A 20,195-nucleotide genomic window follows, 5' to 3' on the forward strand; every position below is an offset into this window, starting at 1 on the left:
CATTTTTACAAATGAGAAATGTAAAGGAAAGCCACTGGCGGATTTGTCAAGGAGCTTGGCATAATTCAGGCTTCCTGGGTGGCTCAGACGATAATGAATCTGTCTCCAATGCAGGAGACCTGAGCTCGATCCCTGGGTTGGCAAGATCCCCTGAAGAAGAGAATAGCTACCCTCTCCAGTATCCATTGGGTGGCAAAGAATTGGACACAACTGAGCAACTAACACTTTCACTTTTCACTTGGCATAATCCGATTTACATCTGAAGAAGTTCTCTCTGCCTGCTCTGAAGGAATTAGGCTAAAAGGGAAACCATTAAGGAAGCTATTGTAACAGTGCATGCACAGCATGATGACTAGGAGCAGAGAAGTAGTAACGAAGGCGCTGAGAGCTGTGAGAGTCAGAATATAGTTTAATAATCTAGGTGTGTTTGTGTTACGGCATACAACTTTTCTTTCTCAAAGACAGTAGCTTTCAGTAGGCTCAGTGAAGGTTGTCAGGACTTCCCTGGTGCTCCAGAGCTTAAAAGTCCACTTTTCAATGCAGGGGACCCGGGTTGGATCCCTAGTCAGGGAACTAAGATCTAACATGCCAAGGGGCAACTAAGCCCATGAGCCAGAACAAAAGATCCTGCGTGCTGCTACTAAGGCCCAATGCAGCCAAAATAACAAATGAATCAATATTAAACGAAGGTTGTGTTTGCATGCTAAGTTGCTTCGGTCATGTTTTCACTCTTTGCTACCCTGTGGACTGTAGCCTGCCAGTCTCTTCTCCAAGAACACCGAAGTGGGCTGCCATGCCCTCCTCCAGGGGATCTTCCTGACTCAGGGATCAAACCCACGTCTCCAGCACCTCCCGCTTTAGCAGGCCAGTTAGTGCCACTTGGGAAGCCCCTAAATGAAGGTTATCAAATGTCAAATGATCAGAAAATAAAGTCCCCCTGTCTTTGCAGTCGATGCTGAAGGTAAAGCCAGAGCTTTTTTTATGGCGATTTGATACCACTCGGAGAGACTGCCTTCCAACAAAGGGGTATGATTTCGTTGTGGGGAGAGCTGGAGAACACTGCCACCTTCTTCATCACGTTTCCTTTTAGTGAATGCCACGTCAGCTATCCTTTAAACAGACAGCAAACCCCTGGGTTGAGAAACATGAGGGAACAGATGTTAGGGAGCCAGAAACTTAGAAGTATATTAAGATCTAAAATTGTCCTCTACTTAATACAGAGTTTCCATGTGTAAAGTAAATGAAGCAACAAGGATTCTAACAGCCTGGAAAGTTTAAGGTAAAAAAATGCGAGAATCAACTTAAATCTTTGTCAGGTCTCAAGCCTAAGAAATGTGAGTAAAATGAATCTATTGTAAGTTAACAAATTTTCAGCTCCTGAAAAACAAAATGTATTTCAAATGACCTAGCCTGATGATGTTGACATTCCAGTCCCACCAAAGGGCTAATTCTTACCCTCTTTTACCTCAAACATAATTTCTCCCTTTACGATCTCTGCATTGTGGTCTCACTAATGTGAGTTTCCCATATGTCTCTCTAGTGTCTGCAAGTAGATTATATGTTTTATGGATTCTCTATTGTGGCATGAGACTGTCGCCAGGCCATTGGCTGAGCCTGGACAAGATCAAGGGTGGGGTCGGCAATCATAAAGGGTGCCAATGTGAGTTTATAGCTATCTACATTCTAAACGTGTGTGTATGTGTATAATATCATATGCCTTTCAATAATATATAATCAACAAATGTCACATAGTGTATATAATATGTATGCATATAATATGTAATATATATGCATATAATATGTAAATATGTTTATGTATATGATATACAACAGAAAAATAAGTAGTTGTTTTGTTGTGAAGCATTTTTCCTTTGTATCTTATCCATCCATCCTTCACAGGCATTGGCTGTGCATTGCCTCATGTGAGCAAATAAATTCAACCACGTTGAAATGTACAAGACTTCTAGACCAAGTTTTGTTGATCCCTGGTGTAGTAAATGGCTCTTTTTCACCTTTAATTACATCTCTCTATACAAACTGTAGACTCCCAGATCACTTTGAAACCGATCCTGAAGAATATCATGCATTCTCGGACAGGAAGCAAGGGCACCTTTGTCTTTGGAAAATAAATCAGATCTAAATGTGTTGAAACTAATTCCACTTTAAATCTCACTTCTAGACCTTGAGCTAATCCTAAAATCATTCTTTGGTTCTAATCAACCTCACTGTAGATCTTTTTGCCTGCAATAGAACAAAGTTGGTAGGCTAACTTCTCCCTGACCTCTTTAGTACCTTTCCTATTCTCCAACCTGACCCACCCTAAAGTGTACAAACCACTAATTGACTAGAAAAACATGAGTTGCTACGGTGACTCTTGAACAAAGCTAGCTTTCCAAATATCTTCAAGACTGAGAGTGAGAGCAACTTCCTACAGTTACTGATTTCTAGATATCACCTTCCTTATTTTATCTTCCAGACCTTATAAAATTTTCATTAAAAAAAAAAAAAGCCTTCATAAAGGCTAGAAATACCTAGAAGGTGAAAGTGTTAGTTGCCCGTCATGTCCAACTCTTTGGGACCCCACGAACTGTAGCCCGCCAGGTTCCTCTGTTCATGGAATTCTCCTGACAAGAATATTGAGGTGGGTTGCCATTCCCTTCTCCAAGGGATCTTCTCAACCCAAGGATTGAATCTGGGTCTCCCATACTGCAGATAGATTCTTTACTATTTGAACTACCAGGGAAGCCCTGAAATATCTAGAGTGGTTTCTAATTCCCTGACTGCTACTGACAGATAGAGGTCTAAAGCAGCACTCGAGATGAAAGCAAACCCCTGGGGCTAAATTGAGCCACCAGGGAAGCCCGAAACACGGCACAGTGGAAGGTATTCTACAGTTAGATATACAAGGTATAGTGTAAGTTTATCGGTTCCATCACTGGTGTGTAACCTTCAAAAAAGATACTAAATCCATTTGAGCCTCAGTTACCACACTTATAAAATGAGAATAGTAATGAAACCCGCTCTCTAGGATGGTTGTAAAGATCAAATGACACCAACCATGTTGAGAGTTCTGTAAATTGTACAAGTCAATAAAGAAATGTATTATAGTTTTCTAGGTTGTAATTCACTACAGACTGACTCTCTGGATATAATTCTCTATCTAACAATGGTCTAATGCTTATCATGGCAAACTAGTTAAGAAGTTACTTTAAGATGTGTAGGACTTCCCTCAGTTCCTCCTCAAAATCACAAATGAATAAGCCACTTTCTCTACCAGTGTGAATAAACTCCAGTGGTATGCTGGTAAGTATTTAACAACTGGCTCTCTGGGGAGGAAAGGGGAGCTCTCAGTGGTTTGTAGAATTTGCTAATTTTCGTAACTTAAATATTCCCACCATGGCCAATTCCAAGTTATCAATGTGACATCAGCTGTCTTACAAAAATTATTCATTATTTAACAATTGGCTGTCTACCACATTACTGTTTCAGTCTGCCTCGTTACCATAATAAGAGTATTCCTTGGTGCTAATATAAGTTATAGAAAATAATTCTGGATATTGATGTTGGTCAAGATCAGTTTTTTTTTTTTCCATTTACACTTTATCAGTTGCTGCTGCTACTGCTGCTAAGTCGCTTCAGTCGTGTCCGACTCTGTGCGACCCCATAGATGGCAGCCCACCAGGCTCCCCCATCCCTGGGATTCTCCAGGCAAGAACACTGGAGAACACTGGAGTGGGTACTTTATCAGTTAGGAATCACAAAATCATCCTTCCTTTAATTATATCCTTTTTATAACGAAAACCCTGAAAATAAAGCCCTACTTTTACTTTCCTAACTGATGAAATTGTTCTCTGCTGCTGAGGATACCATTTAATTGTAATTTAATTAACTCTCAAGAGTTTAAAGGCTATGGGGTATATTTTGGAAAGACTAAAAGGTAAAACAAGGCCTGTTAAAAGTCCAAATAGTAATAGAATTTATAAAATCAATAAAATTAACACCAACTACAAAATATCTAATATGCATATGTATTTTCAAAATATTAACCAAGGTCTATGCATTTTACATATTAAAAGATCTCTTTGCATTTGCTTTGTCTTTCATGGGCTGACAGTTGTCTTATGGTTGATGTCATAACAAGATGATCTCTACAGAGAGACTGTGTTTGCAACATGCCTGCCCCTCTTGTTGCAAACATGCTTCGGAGAATTGATTTGGTTTCCACTGGCTCTTGGAGGTGGGAATGCCCGGGGAATTCTTGCTGACTCAGACCATTACTAATCTGAAGGACTCTTAGGCATGTAATTTCTGGTCTGCCTACGACTGAGCAACTAACACACACACAGATCTGAATTAACTCCATTACATTCTTACACATTAATTTAATCTTGCTGTAAAGGTGGTTTTAGGATCCTTATTGCCACCACAGACCTACCCCAGGTTAGACTCAAACCCTTAAATAAGTTTCTATACATGATGGATGAATGGGGCCAGAATCTCAGGAATAAGCCCAAGTGAAAATTGTTCCACATAGTGGTGAAAACCATATTGGCAGGCAAGAATATTGGAGTGGGTGGTCATCTCCTACTCCACGGGATCTTCCCAACCCAGGAATTGAACCTGCATCTCTTGCATCTCCCACATTGGCAGGCAGACTTTTTTTTTTGCCACTGTGCCACCTGGGATTCCCACAGTCAGACATAAATTGATCTATTTGTGGTCTGAGCACTTCTATGTATTCACCTTCTGGAGAAAAAATGAGAATGTTAGCACAAGTTGATATTTTAATCTTATCCACTTTGAGCTTTCTTCAAATCCATACTCAGGGAGACAAGGGAAGATAAGTTATCTTATAAAGCATCACCCCAAAAATTCAGATTTGAAAGTTGCTTTATGGGAAGCCTCTTGAAAATGTGCTGAAAATAGCTTTGAACAGGCGATATTTTTTATATCTTGGAGTGATTTATATTATACATTCTTTACAATGACCTTAATTATTATAAAAGGATAAACTTGGCAGTGTATTGAACGTAATGTCTCAGAGGACTACATCATGACTTGGTTCAGGACAAAAATGGAAAATAGCTTGAGTATAGGCTATGCTTTCCTTATAATTTATACTTTAATTAAAAATTATGTTTTCTGGAGAAGAACACAAAACTTGAATACAAGGAGAGATTACTCCTTGCAAATGAAAAATATTTGGAGGAAATTAAATTTACACAGGAATTTTCCCTTCAGAAACACCTGAAAAAATTGCCAGTCACTGACATTAAAAATTATATCAACCAATTTCCAAGTACTATTGAATACATTCAATTTCAGAGGCATCAAAGAACATTGTTGGAAGAGCATGAATTCCACTAAAGCTTAGGGGTAGTGATGAATATCCTAATTACCTTATGGAATCCCTTACGGATAGAATCTCTATGTAAAACTATCTCAAGTTATTCTGTTCATGTTTTTCAGTATCTAAAATTAGATCAATAAAATCTATAAATCTGCAATCAACTTCTTCTCATTGTCCCATATTTACCAACTTCAAGCTTCAAGTTATAAATCTGACTTTTACTTCTTTTAATTGAAGTGTTTATTCAAATAATGATAGATTTATACACAATTATAAGAAATCATATAAATCCCAGTACATGACACTCAGTTTACTCCAATGATAACATTTTGCTAAATTATGGCATAATATCATAACCAAGATATTGACATTAATAAAATCCACCTACTTTATTCAAATTTCCCCAGTATTACTTGTACTCATTTGTGGTCTGTGTCTCTGTGTGTGTGTGTTTGTGTGAAGTTTTATATGACATTGTATATATACAATGTGTGGGTTCATATAATGACCAGTTATAATACCAAACAGCACAAGGACCTCCCTTTTTTTAAATAAAATTTACATTTTATAACATACTCATCTCTCTCCTACCTTCTCCTTAAAACTACCCTCCTCACTGTAATCCCTAGCAACCAGTGATCTGTTCCCTACTTCTAAAATTTTGTTATTTCAGAAGTATTTACAAATGTGATCATACAGTATGTAACCTTTGGGCATGGGCTTTTTTTTTTTAAGGCAAACATGAGTTTGACATGGAAACCTTCATACCAAGAATTTATAGGACATTACTATTCCCACCAGAGAGAAAACATTCATCAACTAGATGCCTCAGGAGGATAAGTGAAAAGGCAGGCCCAGGAATGAACACCTGGGACAGCACCAAGGAGCCAGGAACCTTCTGACATACTGAGTGATGTCTCCTCTTTGCTCAAAGGTCCCGATTCTTGAGACTGCCATTGATTAGAAAAACACCTTTTGGGAATGCTCTGTTTTGTGACTGCTGCTGCTGCTGCTGCTAAGTCACTTCAGTCGTGTCCGACTCTGTGCGACCCCATAGACGGCAGCCCACCAGGCTCCCCTGTCCCTGGGATCCTCCAGGCAAGGACACTGGAGTGGGTTGCCATTTCCTTCCCCAATGCATGAAAGTGAAAAGTGAAAGTGAAGTCACTCCGTTGTGTCCGACCCTTATCTTGTGACTACTTCCTAAAATTTCAATACTCAGCAGAATTGGGCTTCTCAGGTGACTCAATGGTAAAAAATTCTGTTAAGCAGCAGATGCAGGTTCAATTCCTGAGTCGGGAAGATTACCCTGGAGAAGGGAATGGCAATTCACTCCAGTAGTCTTGCCTAGGAAATCCCATGGACAGGAGCAGCCTGGCAGGCTATATAGTACTTGGCGTGGCAAAGAGTCAGAGACAAATAAATGACTAAAAAACAACAGCAGAACAGCAGAATTACCCACTAAACAATTCACAGAGGCCTTCCCTACAGCCCCCTCCAATAAAGAAACTCAAGACTACTGAGATGGGCAACAGGCACACATGTGTGTGGAAAGGGGAGGAGGTGCTACAGTCATCACTAAGGCTCACAGCTGTTTTGATTAGCAAATGAACCAGGCTTGCTCATTATCTTGTCCTTTGATGAAGGAACATAGGTTAGGATAAAGGTTTTTCTAAATACTATGTTGTTTACTTGCTAAATCGTGTCTGACACTTTGCGACCCCATAGACTGTAGCCCTCCAAGTTCCTCTGTCCATGGGATTTTCCATGGAAGAACACTGGAGTGGGTTGCCATTTCCTTCTCCAAGTACTATAAGTACCATACGTTTCAGTTTTTCCACTGGATGAGAAATTATCAATGACCTCCTTCTTCCAAGGATTTGGAGTAGTTTAATGCATTGCAGGGATAAACCCCAAAAGTATGAGATGTCAGTGAGCTTGGGAAAAGGCTGCTCACTGTAATTTCTAAATTTTTTTTTAAGTGCCTTTTGAACTTGGGTGAGTAAACTTCAGGTTCTACATTGACAAGTTTCAATGTCCCACTAGAAAAGTAGAGGATCTAGAGTTATTTATTGAGACTAAAGGCTAGAAGTCTCTTCAAGAATATTATATAATAGAATAGCATATGTTTCTCTTTAACACTTTTCTCCTCCCCTTTCAATCATCAAAGGTCTTCACCTGAAGAAAAGAGGTGATTTAAATAGGAAAGGAAAGCGTGGAGATCTTTCTAGTACCGCCAGTTAACAGGCCCCCTCTGGCCTGTACGGGGTTCACGCCCTGGAAAGTCCTCACAGGTGTGAGTGCCCAGCGGCAGCAGTCCACAGAAAGGAGTCTGAGCGGGCCAGAGCAGGACGTCACTCGTTCCCAGGCTCTCAGCAAGGAAAAGCCGGGGGTCCTGAACTGCCTCTTGCGTCACAGCAGGATTAAAGACATGTGGTTTCCAAGGAGACGCTCGAGTGACTTCTAAGGTAACTTGCTGGCCCTTCAGACCCAGGTTGTCATACTCCAGGCAGTGAAAAGGAATCTGAGCAGCATAGTTGCTCACATTCTTGAGGCTTATTTTCAACAGGCCCGTCCAGTCCACCCTGCTGCTGCCTGCTATTCTCTAGTTGGTCAGGACAGCTGGTTCCGGGTCCTCTCTTTCCTCTTTACAGGCCCGTAGGCTGACCAGTACTGGACTTTTCCATCACAGGCCACTTCTGAGATCTCAGGAAAGGGAGCCGCCAAGTCCTTCCCTCACTGCAGGGAAGGATCCACCAGGACGGGCTTTTTTTTGCTCAGCCTAATTTCTTGGTGTTTCGTTCAAGTTGTTGCATCTGTCAATAGTCCATTTTTTTTTTTAATACAAAGAAAGTATTTGTATTTGTATAGCAGATATTCTAAGAAATGGTGACATAATAAAATTAACAGAGTTGACGTCAAGGCACAAGTAGATATGAAATGCTATTGATGATAAATTGTTTTGTTTCATCCAACCTCCCGCTGATTATTTTAGAGAGCATCTCTGGTATATTTCTGACTGAATCTCACGCATGATATATCCAGGTGATTCAATTATGAAGTCTTTGAAAGAATGGCTCCTTCCAATAGTAGTCATTAACTCTCTTTTTTTTTCCTTTTCCTTCTCCGGGCCAGCAATTGCTGTGCCGGACCATGGTTCTTCCTCAGAAAGTGGTTTTTCATTAATGCTTTTTTTTTTTTTCCATCCTTTTTCTTCTACTTCACGGATGTCTCCTGTTTTTTCCACTACTTGTACTCCTCCTTCTTCTCCTTCTACTACTTATTTAACTTTAACTGAATAGTCCATTTCTTTTTGTTGCTAAGTAGTACTGCTAAGTCGTGCAACCCTATAGATGGCAGCCCACCAGGCTCCCCCACCCCTGGGATTCTCCAGGCAAGAACACTGGAGTGGGTTGCCATTTCCTTCTCCAATGCATGAAAGTGAAGTCGCTCAGTCGTGTCCGACTCTTAGCGACCCCATGGACTGCAGCCTACCAGGCTCCTCCATCCGTGGGATTTTCCAGGCAAGAGTACTAGAGCGGGGTGCCATTGCCTTCTCCAAAGTAGTACTATGTACCATATAATATTTACCACAGTTTATGTAACCGCTTATGTATTGAAGGACACTTGGTTTGATTCCAGTTTGTAGCTATTATGAATAAGGCTACTGTGAACATTAAGTACAGGTTTTTGTATGATTGTGAGTCTTCATTTTTCTGGGATAAATGCCCAGGAATACAACTGTTAGGTCGTATGATATCAATAATTAGATGTTTAGTTTTTTAAGAAACTGACAAGCTGTTTCCCAGAGTGGCTGAAATATTTTACATTTCCATCAGTATGGGTGATTCATACTCTAATTCTCACCCACATTTGGTACTGTTCCTAGTTTTTTAAATTTTAGCCCTTCTGAGAGGTGTGTAGTGGTATCTCTCTATCGTTTTAATGTGCGTTTCCCCCAAAGCCAATGATGTTAAATATCTTTTCATGTGACTACTTGCCATCTATATACTTGTTTGATCACATAACTGTCCGTGTCTTTTGTCTACTTTCTAACTGGGTTGTTTGGTATTTCACTATTGAGGGTTTTTTTTTTTAAAGTATTTATTTGGCGGCACTAGATCTTAGTTGGGGCATACAGGATCTTCAATCTTCACTGCGGCATGAGGCATGTTTTAGTTGGAGCATATGAACTCTTAGTTGCAACATGTGGGATCTAGTTCCCTGATCAGGGATTGAACCCAGGCCCCCTGCACTGAAAGCACGGACTCTTAGCCACAGGAAGACCAGGGAAGTCTCAGTATTGAATTTTGAGGGTTCTTTATATATTAAAGATACCAGTCTTTTGTCAAATAAGCATTTTGCAGACATTTTCTCCCCGTCTCTCCCTTGTCTTCTCATTTTCTTCGCCGGATCTTTCTCTGAGCAAACTTTAAAATTTTGATGAAGTTCAATTTATCAGTTTTCCTTATATGGAAAATGCTTTGGTGTCATGTCTGAGAAGTCTTTTCCTGCCTTGAGATCCTAAAGATTCTTTTTGCTGTTTTCTTCTATAAGAGGATTGGGATTTAGAAGATTCCTTGGTGGTCCAGTGGTTGTTAGTGGCTCAGTCATGTCTGACTCTTTGTGATTCCATGGACTTGCCAGGCGCTTCTGTCCATGGAATTCTCCAGGCAAGAATACTAGAGAAGTTTGCCATTTCCTACTCCAGAGGATCTTCCCAACCCAGGGATCAAACCTGGGTCTCCTGTACAGCAGGCCGTCTCTTTACCAACTAAGCTACCAGGTCCAGTGGTTAGGACTCCACGATTTCACTGCTGTGGCCCAGGGCTCAGTCCCTGGTCAGGGAACTAAGATCCCACAAGCTGCGGGACACAGCCAAAAATTGATTGACTGATGTGCAGTTTCACATTTTACACATAAGCCATGATTCTTTTTGAGTTGATTTTTATATAGGTATTAAGTTTGAGCTTTTTTTTTTTTTTTTGCTTTACTTATTCAAAAAGTACTTATTACTTATTGTGTATCCCTCTGCCAATACCATATTCTTCATTACTGTGACTATGTAAAAAGACTTAATACCAAGTGGAGTAATTCTTCCCACTTTATTATTTTTTGTAGTGATTTTAAGCTATTCTAGGGCCTATGATTTTCTGTATGAATTTTAAAATGAGCTTGTCTATGACTACAAAAATTCTTGCTGGAATTTTGGTACAAATTGTACTTAGCCTGTATATGAATTTGAGGAGGATTGACATCTGTACTCAGTTGAGTCTTTCAATCTATAAATATGGTATTTGCCTCCTTTCAGTTAGTTTTGCTTTGATTTCCCAGCATCAGTGTTTTATAATTTTCAGCATATAAAGTCTAGACATGCCTTTAAGTATGCATCTAAGTATTTTCTTTGGAGAAATTATAAATGGTATTGTGTTCTAAATTGTGACTTCTGCATGTTCATTTTTGTATATAGAAATGTGATTGGTTTTTCTGTATTGATCTTGAATCATCTTGTTGAACTCTTTTTCTAGTGCTAGGAATTTGTGGGGTTATATTTTGTAGACTTCTTATTATTTTCTGTGTAGACAATCATTTCACCTGACATTACAGATTGTTTTCTTTTACAAACTATATTTTTTTGCCTATTACAGCGGCAATAACTTAGGGGGAAAAAAAAAACTTCCAGCAATATGTTGATTAAAATGGTGAGAGTCGACCTTCTTACCTTGATCTTAGTGCTGTGCTCAGTCGTGTCTGACTCTTTGTGACCCCATGGACTGTAGCCCACAGAGCTCTTCTGCTTATGGGTTTTTCCAGGCGAGAATACTGGAGTGAATTGCCATTTCTTCCTTCAGGGGATCTTCCCCACCCAGAGACGGAACTCGCGTCTCTTGCATCGGCCGGCAGATCCTTTACCGCTGTGTTCCCTGTACCAGCAGGGAAGCCCCAACCTTGATCTTAGCCTTCTATCATTAACTATGGTATGAGATGTAGGGTTTTTGTAGATGCTCTCTATCAGGTTGTGTTAATTATCGTCTACTCCTAATTTGCTGAGAGTTTTAATCATAAACAGGGTATTAGATTTTGTAACCAAATGCTTTTCTGCATTAATTGACATGCCATTATGAATGTTGGTGATAAACAGTAGATTGCCTTGATTGAGCTTTGCAGGTTTAACTAAGCTTGCATACCTGGAATAAGAGCCACTTGATCATGGTATAATTTTTTTAACATATTGTTGGTTTCCCATATTTTGTTGCAGATTTTTGTAGAGGATTTATGTTCCTGAGAAATATAGGTCTGTACATTTGTTGTTTGCTTGCTTTTTGGTGCTATCTTTGTCTGGTTTTAGCATCAGGATAATATGGCCCTCATAAAATTTGTTGTTCTTCTTTCATCTATCGTCTAAAGAGAAGTATCACTCCTGCCCTTTCCCACCCCCACCTGCTCCCCTGCAGAGGGGAGGAAGGAGAGGACAAAGAGACTTCCCAGACCGTGCTACCGTCCTGGGTCTCTCCTGCTAGCTCTGCCTGCCTGCCTTAATACCTTTTGATGGAAAATGGGCATCTCAAGCCCAGCAAAGGAGGAGGCTACCTCCTCTGGTCACCTATTCCTAGCAGTGTTCCCAATACATCTCACTTGCTGGTGGTGTCAGGCTAATGTGGTGTTGTCAGAGCAAGTCTGGGAAATGAATGAGCCCACTGAGCTGCCTACTATTGCTAGGTTGAAAATCAGGGTATCCTGGGTCTGGATGGCTCTCCTTTGTTGGGTAGTGGGATTCTATTGTTCCTACAGTTATATTATTTCTACAATCTTAGGGTCACAAACCACCTTGCTTTCTTCTAAACACATTTCACATGTCTCTTTCAGTTGTCTCATGCACCATTTCTAGGGTTTATATTTGTACTTAGCAGGGAGGAGTGAGAAAAACAGGTCAACACCATCTTATCCTATCTGGAAGTGACCTTCACTTTTAATCATAAATACACAAGGACTGACTCAGTCCCAGAAGTCCTTGAATTACTTGAATTCTGCATGAGCAGACAAGGATTTAATATGACGATGAGGAAGAGGAGGAGAAAGAACCATTCATCTTTGGAATTGACTTCAAGCTGATACAGTGCGAATGAGAAAAGAGACAAAAACCAACCAACATTGAAACAGGGAACAAAGGTCTTTCCTTTGTAATAGGTGCTGGCCAGCTTGTCTTGTCTTGGTATTTACCTCTCTGCTTCATACTTTTAATATAAAACAAAGTTTTAAAATATCCAACATTTAATTATCGATTATGAAAAATCGGTGAAACTTGGATAGCAACTGTACTGTCAGTCAATCAATCAGCAAATTCAAAAGGAAGTTTAGCTCAAACTGCTGGACAAGCAAACAACACTTTGTCGTTCATCAACAATAGATTGAATGACACATCAGGTGGTAATAAAATGTTTGCTTCTTGCTGCCTTATCTTCTTTTCTTTTAATCATAATTTGTAGAAAATATATATTGCTTCCTTAGGGAGCATGACATGAATTTATTTCCTACCTTGAAGAGAAACTATTTTGAGTGCGTGCACGCCTTATTGATTGACTTCTGACTGTGAAAGTGAAATCAGATACTACTCATTGAAACTCCTCATTGAAATTTTAATTAAATAGGCCAACATTTGAGATTGCTAAAGAGAGTAGTACATTCTTTGGCTGAAATGGATTGCCTTGAAATAATAGGGAAAATGATTTTAGACATAGCTTGTGTCCAGCACTTGTTATTTTTGAAACCAGTCCAGTTGCCATATCATTAATCAATTTTAAACATTTTATTGGTACATTTTAACTCACTTTTGAGAATAATCCGCCCACTTAGAGTAGGTGCTCCCCTTTGCAAAGAGTGATATAGCAAAGGAAAATTACTATGATCAACTTTGCAAAGTTATACTGCATAAAATTATTATAATACCCAATTCGATGTGATGCTAGTGTAAGAATAACTTAAAGAAGAATCATAATCATATACCATGTATTGTTCCCCAAACTATCAAGAAGCAAATTTAAATCACTTCAGAAGCCAACCAAATTTTAAGTAATGGTCACTGCTAAGTATTACTACTCTTAAGAAAGCTTATAATAGCAACTGTACTCTGGCTCTAAAAATAGCACTCTCCCACTCAGAAAATACTAGCAGCAGTAGCAACAGAAGTCCAGCTGGAAATCCTAGGAAAAAAATGCTTCTGCATTTATGAAAGATCTACAAGTTCTTCTGAACTATAATAAATTTATACTTAAATGAGACATACTAGAAATTGTGCTATACTTACTAGATTACTTTCTGAGTTACAGAAGAATGCTTATATTTTTTAATGATACCAAAAGGAACCCTAAAAGTTATTGATATTTGTAAAGAAGTGAAAAGCATAGCTAAAACCTAGTTGCTGCTGCTGCTGCTAAGTCGTTTCAGTTGTGTCCGACTCGTATCAGCCCACCAGGTTCCCCATCCCTGGGATTCTCCAGGCAAGAACACTGGAGTGGGTTGCCATTTCCTTCTCCAATGCACGAAAGTGAAAAGTGAAGTCATTCAGTCGTGTCCGACTCTTAGTGACCCCATGGACTGCAGCCCACCAGGCTCCTCCATCCATGGGATTTTCCAGGCAAGGGTACTGGAGTGGGGTGCCTAGTTAACATTGTATGCTATTTATCTGTTTATAAAGAAATGATTAGATTACCTTACTATAGTCAATATATTCAGATAACCTAACTTTTTAGTCAATATTTCTGTATTCACAAATTAATTTCTAGGTAACCTAACTTTGTATCCTAGATGAAAGGACACAGTTTCTGATTACTTACACTTTTCTAGTGACATCCAAATATTATTGAAAGACTAGTATATACCACTTAATTGTTCATAAACTCCTTAAGAGCACGGACCCAGTCTTATTTATCTTCATAATCCTAGAACTTTGTGTCATGTAATACATGACATTCTGGATGTTCACCATATATTTGTTAATTTAAAAAAATAAACTAGTAGAGAGGTGTTAGTTTAATATTTATATACCCAGCACTATGCTAGGCCACAGTCCTCACAAAAGACCTATCAGATCCATGTATTGGTTAGCAATCTTTTGGTGGCAAATAATAGAACATGTAATCAAAACCTAGCTTAAGTAATAAAAGGAATGTACTGGCTTGTATAACTATAATATCCAGTAGTAGGTGAGTCTTCGGGTACAGTTTCAACAGTGCTCTGGCTGAATTTCTCTTCAGTTCTCTCAGCTTTGCCCTCTTTTGTGGATCAAATCCTTTTCAAAAAAAAAAAATCCTTTTCAGCTGGCTTCCCTTATGGCAGCAAAATGGCTGCAGTCATTCCACGACTCATATCAGCACATCACACCATATGTAAGAGTAGTGAGAGTCTCTTACTATTGCAGACGTCTTAGAAGAGTTAGCATGTATCCCAGAAGCCTCATCTCCACCCCCTGAAGTCTCTCTAAGCAACCCTAGCCTACATTGATGAAATGATTAGTTTGTCGTCATCAAAGCCAACTATTAGAATTGTGTTTAATCCTTCCCAAACTGCGGAAATAGGGGAATTTTCTTAGGAAAAGGGAAAAGAGAACTGAATGCCAGGAAGGCCATCCACATACGTTCACTAGACGTATTGCTAGCCCCAGTTAGCTTCAGAGAGTTTAACTTGCCTGAAGCAGAGTGTTTAAACCTAGATTATGATTCTAAAGCTTGTGTTCTTTACACCTTAAATTTTATCAGGTGTTTAAAGAAACTACCAGATACTATAAAGCATCATCCCTGCGCTAACTTTAGAAAGCTAGAACTAAAATAGTCTTATCCTAGGAAAAAATGAAATTTAAATGTCTTTTCACACTTCTCTAACTCCCACCATCCTCATTTCCCTGTTTTAAGTTCAGAATCCTTCCCATTGTTTCAGCACCAGTCTTGCGCTCTCATACTCCCAGGTCAGTGGTATCTATTCCAAAACTATCTCCCTCCTCTTCATTCTTGCAGAATTTCCATTCCTTTGATGAAATGACTCAGCATTAATAATAATATACTGCTTTAGCATGTCAGGAATATTTGTAGTTTGTATCAGAGAACTTTTTGGACACAATCTAACACTCTTGCTCCCAAGATCTCTCTAGAATGCATTTTAAGGGATGGAAATACCAAAGGTGGGTGAGGATCTGGTTGCAGACAAACCTTTCCAGAACTCCTGAGTTCAGACTCTGAAAGTGATGGTTCCTGTTGCTTTTGTGACTGAGTTGAATGGCCTGCCAGAGAGTCCTTTTCGTAACAATTGACTCTTGAACAACACAAATTTGAACTGCTCAGGTCCACTTGTATGAAATTTTTTTTCAACAGTAAATACTAAAGGAACTAAAGTTGGTTGAATTCACAGATGTGGAAGCTTGGATGTGGAAACCACATATGTGGGGAGGGCTGACTATAAATTACATGTAGATTCTTGACTGCATATAACTGCACTGAGGGTTGGTGCCCTGAACCAACCCCTTCCCTTTGTTCAAGGGTCAACTGTATTGTCTTTTTCCCTAGAGCCCTGTTTTTTCCCCAGAGTATTCCAACTGGCAAATGCTCTTCTTTCCCACCCCCATCATATGTTTTCAGGCCCATTTTATATTTAAAAGTTGTTATTTGATTGATATTGCTTATGTGGCGGCTGTTCCATTTTCAGATTGTTCTTTTGTCTACTACACTTAATTTGTAATTATTCTCATTTAAACATTACTCCCCCCAAAAAATAAAATAAAAATGACTCCCAGATTTCAATTTGCTTTTGAATGAGATTTTATCCTCCCCACCTCCCAAAAAAGTAAGTTTCACTTTCTTAAGGCCTTTAAACTCCCAAGAACTTATAATAGAAAAAAGAAAAAAAAAAGCCTTAGAAAGTTTAGAAATTCATATTTTAAGAATGATAAATTTTGGAATTTATTCATCAAAATATCAGCTACTTCATAGCCATACAAAGCCAACCCCAGTTGAATTCTAAATTCAGGAAACCGAATGAAGTTGAGTGGTACAGTGTTGGTTAGGAAAAAGGAAAGTTACATTAATTCAAAGTGCCAACATATGTCCGGTCAGATCTGGTTTGAGCTGGTGAAAGCTCCACCAAGGATTTTTAAAACTCTTAAGTGAGCCAGAATTAGACCATGCACTCTAGGTTACTGACCCTTGCTGTAATGCATGCAGGCTGACAAGAAAGTCTCTGTGTACTTGTTTTATGCTCATAAGCTTTACCAATGTTTTCCTCTGCGTTGCAATCACAAATGTTTGCCACTTAGCTGCCTGCATATAGGACATCCCTTCCCGCCTACTACCCACGCACAGAAACACTGCTCTTTCAATAGTCTGAGCTGTTCAGCCACTGCAGCATCAACCCACACACAGTAACCGTTAAAGTGCTTATTATGTCCTCCTTAGAATCTGGTTTGTTAAATTCTGTTGTTTTCCCTAATCAGATACAACATTTTACATATTTACAGACTTTTTCCTAAGTTGAATTTTAAAAGATCCCTAATGATCTTTGCAAGACAATGTCACAACTGTTGAAATTTTGAATAATTTCTATGGCCAGCAGAATGGAGTTTCTTTTAAGGAAAAAAAAAAAAAAAGCACCTGGTACTAGAAAAATCAGGGAATTTCAGATGTGGGTGGCAGTTCACTTGGACATATCCATTTAAGCTGAAATTAACTAAGTTATGGGTGTGATTCTGTCTGTCAACATTTACAGAGCTTTCCTACACTCTTAATGTGATACTTAGGACCCTGGGGATGGGGAATATGGGCTGTGAGTTGAGGGGTAGAGTCAGTGTGCCCATTAACAGTTCCTGGTCACTGCTTCAGGCTGAATATAAAATATTCTCCCTGCCCACTCAATAACAGACAAGGTCAGCCTGAAGCAGAGAATCTGAATTGGGGAGTAGTTAATGTAGAATATTAGTAAAGTAGAAGTTTGGAATATAGTCTGAGGGCCTTAACATTTATATATAAAAAGGCAATTTGGCACCATTATATGTTTCCATGAATTGTGTGTGCAAATTTGATTCTTGGTTCTTTTCAAGTATCAGAGCAGCAATCTTAGAGCTAGGTTCTTTGCACGCATACTACTTAAATGTTATTTTTAGATCAAAGTTATGTTAAAGACTAGCAAAGCTGGACTCTGCCTCTACACCTTTCATGAAACACACATTTATTGAGTACCTACTAAGAGTGATCAAGGTGCTAGATACAGAGAGATAAAAAGATAAGAAAAGCAAGGAAGATCCCTGCATTTGAGGAGCTCTGTCTAATGTGAAGGGATACATTTAAATAATAACCATCTGGCATAATTAATTCTATAACTGAGACATATACTCAAGGAAACACTGACTCACAGGGAAAATGATTTGGAAGGCTGGAATAAACACTGATGTTAAACAGGAGGGATATTCAAATGGGATGGATGTTTAAGTGGTCAGGTTAGGCAAGAATAATTTCCTATATGAGTGAAAAAGCTGGCTTAAAACTCAACATTCAAAACACTGACATGGCATCTGGTCCCATCACTTCATGGCAAATAGATGGGGAAACAATGGAAACAGTGATAGATTTTATTTTCTTGGGCTCCAAAATCTATGGACAGTGACTACAGCCATGAAATTAAAAGACATTTGCTCTTTGGAAGAAAACCTATCGCAAATGTAGAAAGCATATTAAAAGGCAGAGACATCACTTTGCTGACAAAGGTCTGTATAGTCAAAGCTATGGTTTTTCCAGTAGTCATGTACAAATGTGAGAGTTGGACCAAAAAGAAGGCAGAGCACTAAAGAATTGATGCTTTCGAATTGTATTGGAGGAGACTCTCGACTTTTGGGCTTCCCTCATAGCTCAGTTGGTAGAGAATCTGCTTGCAATGCAAGAGACCCCGGTTTGATTCCTGGGTCAGGAAGATCCCCTGGAGAAGGGATAGGCTACCCATTCCAGTATTCTGACCTGGAGAAGAATTCCATGGACAGTATAGTCCATGGGGTTGCAAAAAGTTGGACACAACTGAGTGACTTGCACTCACTCAGACTCTTGAGAGTCCCTTGGATAGCAAGGAGACAAAATCAGTCAATCCTGAAGGAAATCAACCCTGAATATTCATTGGAAGGACTGATGCTGAAGCTCCAATACTTTGGCCACCTGATGCGAAGAATGGACTCATTTGAAAAGACCCTGATGCTGGGAAAGATTGAGGGCAAGAGGAGAAGGGGGTGACAAAGGATGAGATGGTTGGGTGGCATCATCGACTCAAAGGACTTGAATTTGAGCAAACTCCGGGAGATGGTGAAGGACAGGGAAGCCTGGCATGCTGTAGTCCGTGGGGTCGCAAAGAGTCAGACATGACTTAGTGACTGAACAACAACAACTAATGATACCTTTAGTTTCTTATGTAATCTTGTAACTTAGGGGTATTGATAATGAATTCTCAAATAGTGTGGCTCTTTGTGCAGCCTTCTTTCCCATGGTCATAGAGCCCAGGTCTCTGTTGGGCTCTGCTCTAAGGCACATCTTGTATTCAACTGAAAAGGATTTAATGATCTCTGATTAAAGTATCAGTGAGCATCCTGCTGCAGGACAAGTGGGCTTATGGAGGTTGGTTACAGCTATGTGGAGCAGGTGTAAGAAGAGGGGTCAGAGTGCTAGATACTCACTGAGAGCATTTGAATGAAGGACATACATTTCTATTTATTGACTGGTAAATTAAAGCTCCAGTTTAAGGTCACACAGGCACTATTAGAGCTGAATTTCTAACACAGTTTCCCTGACTTTAGAGGGGAAATGAACTCATGCTAACAGCTGAACAAAGATTTACCTTAAGAGAGAACGACGCTGCATCCTGTCTCTTAAACTGGGTGGGGAGTACATTGGAAATTATTTGGTATTTTTTAAAACCTTACATATGTTATCATTAAAGTGTTGGATCTATTCAATATTTACTAAAATAAACTTAAAAGGTAGAATTAAAAGGGAATACCGGATGAGCCAGAACTATATGAGGAGATGATTCTTAATCGAAAAAGAGAGAAAATTTGGCAGACAGTCAATTGGCATCATTAGGACCCCACCAGGAATATCAAAATTATTCTGATGGAAGAAGTATGGTGCTTGGAAATCCAGAAGCAATCAAATAGGGAGCCCCAGAGGAGTCTGATATCAGGGAACAGGGTACCAGGGATCCACTGGAAGCGAAGCAAAGCAGCCAAGCCTGTTGTGGGGATGAGGGCATGGCAAGAAACTTAGCAGGGGCCTGGGTCAACCCAGATCCAGGAAATAAGATAAGGCCTGGTCCCTAGAACGGGAATCTCAGAAACAAGAAGTCCTCAAGAACAAGGCAGAGCCTGTTCTAGAACCAAACCCCAAGGCAAAGCCTAACCAACAAAGGGCTCTTTAATGCACTTAATGCTCTCAAAGCTGAACTAGAGTTTTTCAGTTCTTTCTCAAGAATAAGAAAGGGAAGGGAGGGCTGAAGACCGTGTCAACAGCATAGGGTTGTGGAGAAAGGAGGGTACTGGGACAATGATTATGAGAAAAATACTGCCTTTAAGGTTTAGCTGTCGGTTTTTCCTGGCTTTCTTCTGGTAATAGCCTCTTAGTTTTCTTTTCCAATCTCTCCACATCCCCCATGAATAAAACCATAGCAGTTTGTCCATCAGAGTCTTGCCCACCCAGATCTAGGAACCTAGCTAGATAAATTGTCCTCTCTCTAACTCAAACTTGAATCTCAAAAGAAGAAATGAAGAGAAGGAAAATAACTGGTGCTATTTCATTCCTTGGTCTGGATTTCAGTGAGCACTTGGATC

General features: G+C 39.5%; 1 protein-coding gene across 9 annotated transcripts in view; it reads left to right on the plus strand.

Annotated features, from left to right (window-relative positions):
• The first annotated feature begins 7,559 nt into the window (after positions 1-7,559).
• CEP120 (centrosomal protein 120) overlaps positions 7,560-20,195 on the plus strand; it is a 170,986-nt gene continuing 158,350 nt past the window's right edge. For all 9 annotated transcript variants that reach the window (XM_086410653.1, XM_086410643.1, XM_086410644.1 and 6 more), the window contains exon 1: positions 7,560-7,818. The gene's annotated coding sequence lies outside the window, so the exon portion shown is untranslated. The remainder of the gene's footprint in view (positions 7,819-20,195) is intronic.

The sequence above is a fragment of the Bos grunniens genome, chromosome 7, assembly GCF_055505025.1.
Source record: "Bos grunniens cultivar Pamir isolate PY7600 chromosome 7, Bosgru_T2T1.0, whole genome shotgun sequence".
NCBI classification, from domain to species: Eukaryota; Metazoa; Chordata; class Mammalia; order Artiodactyla; family Bovidae; genus Bos; species Bos grunniens.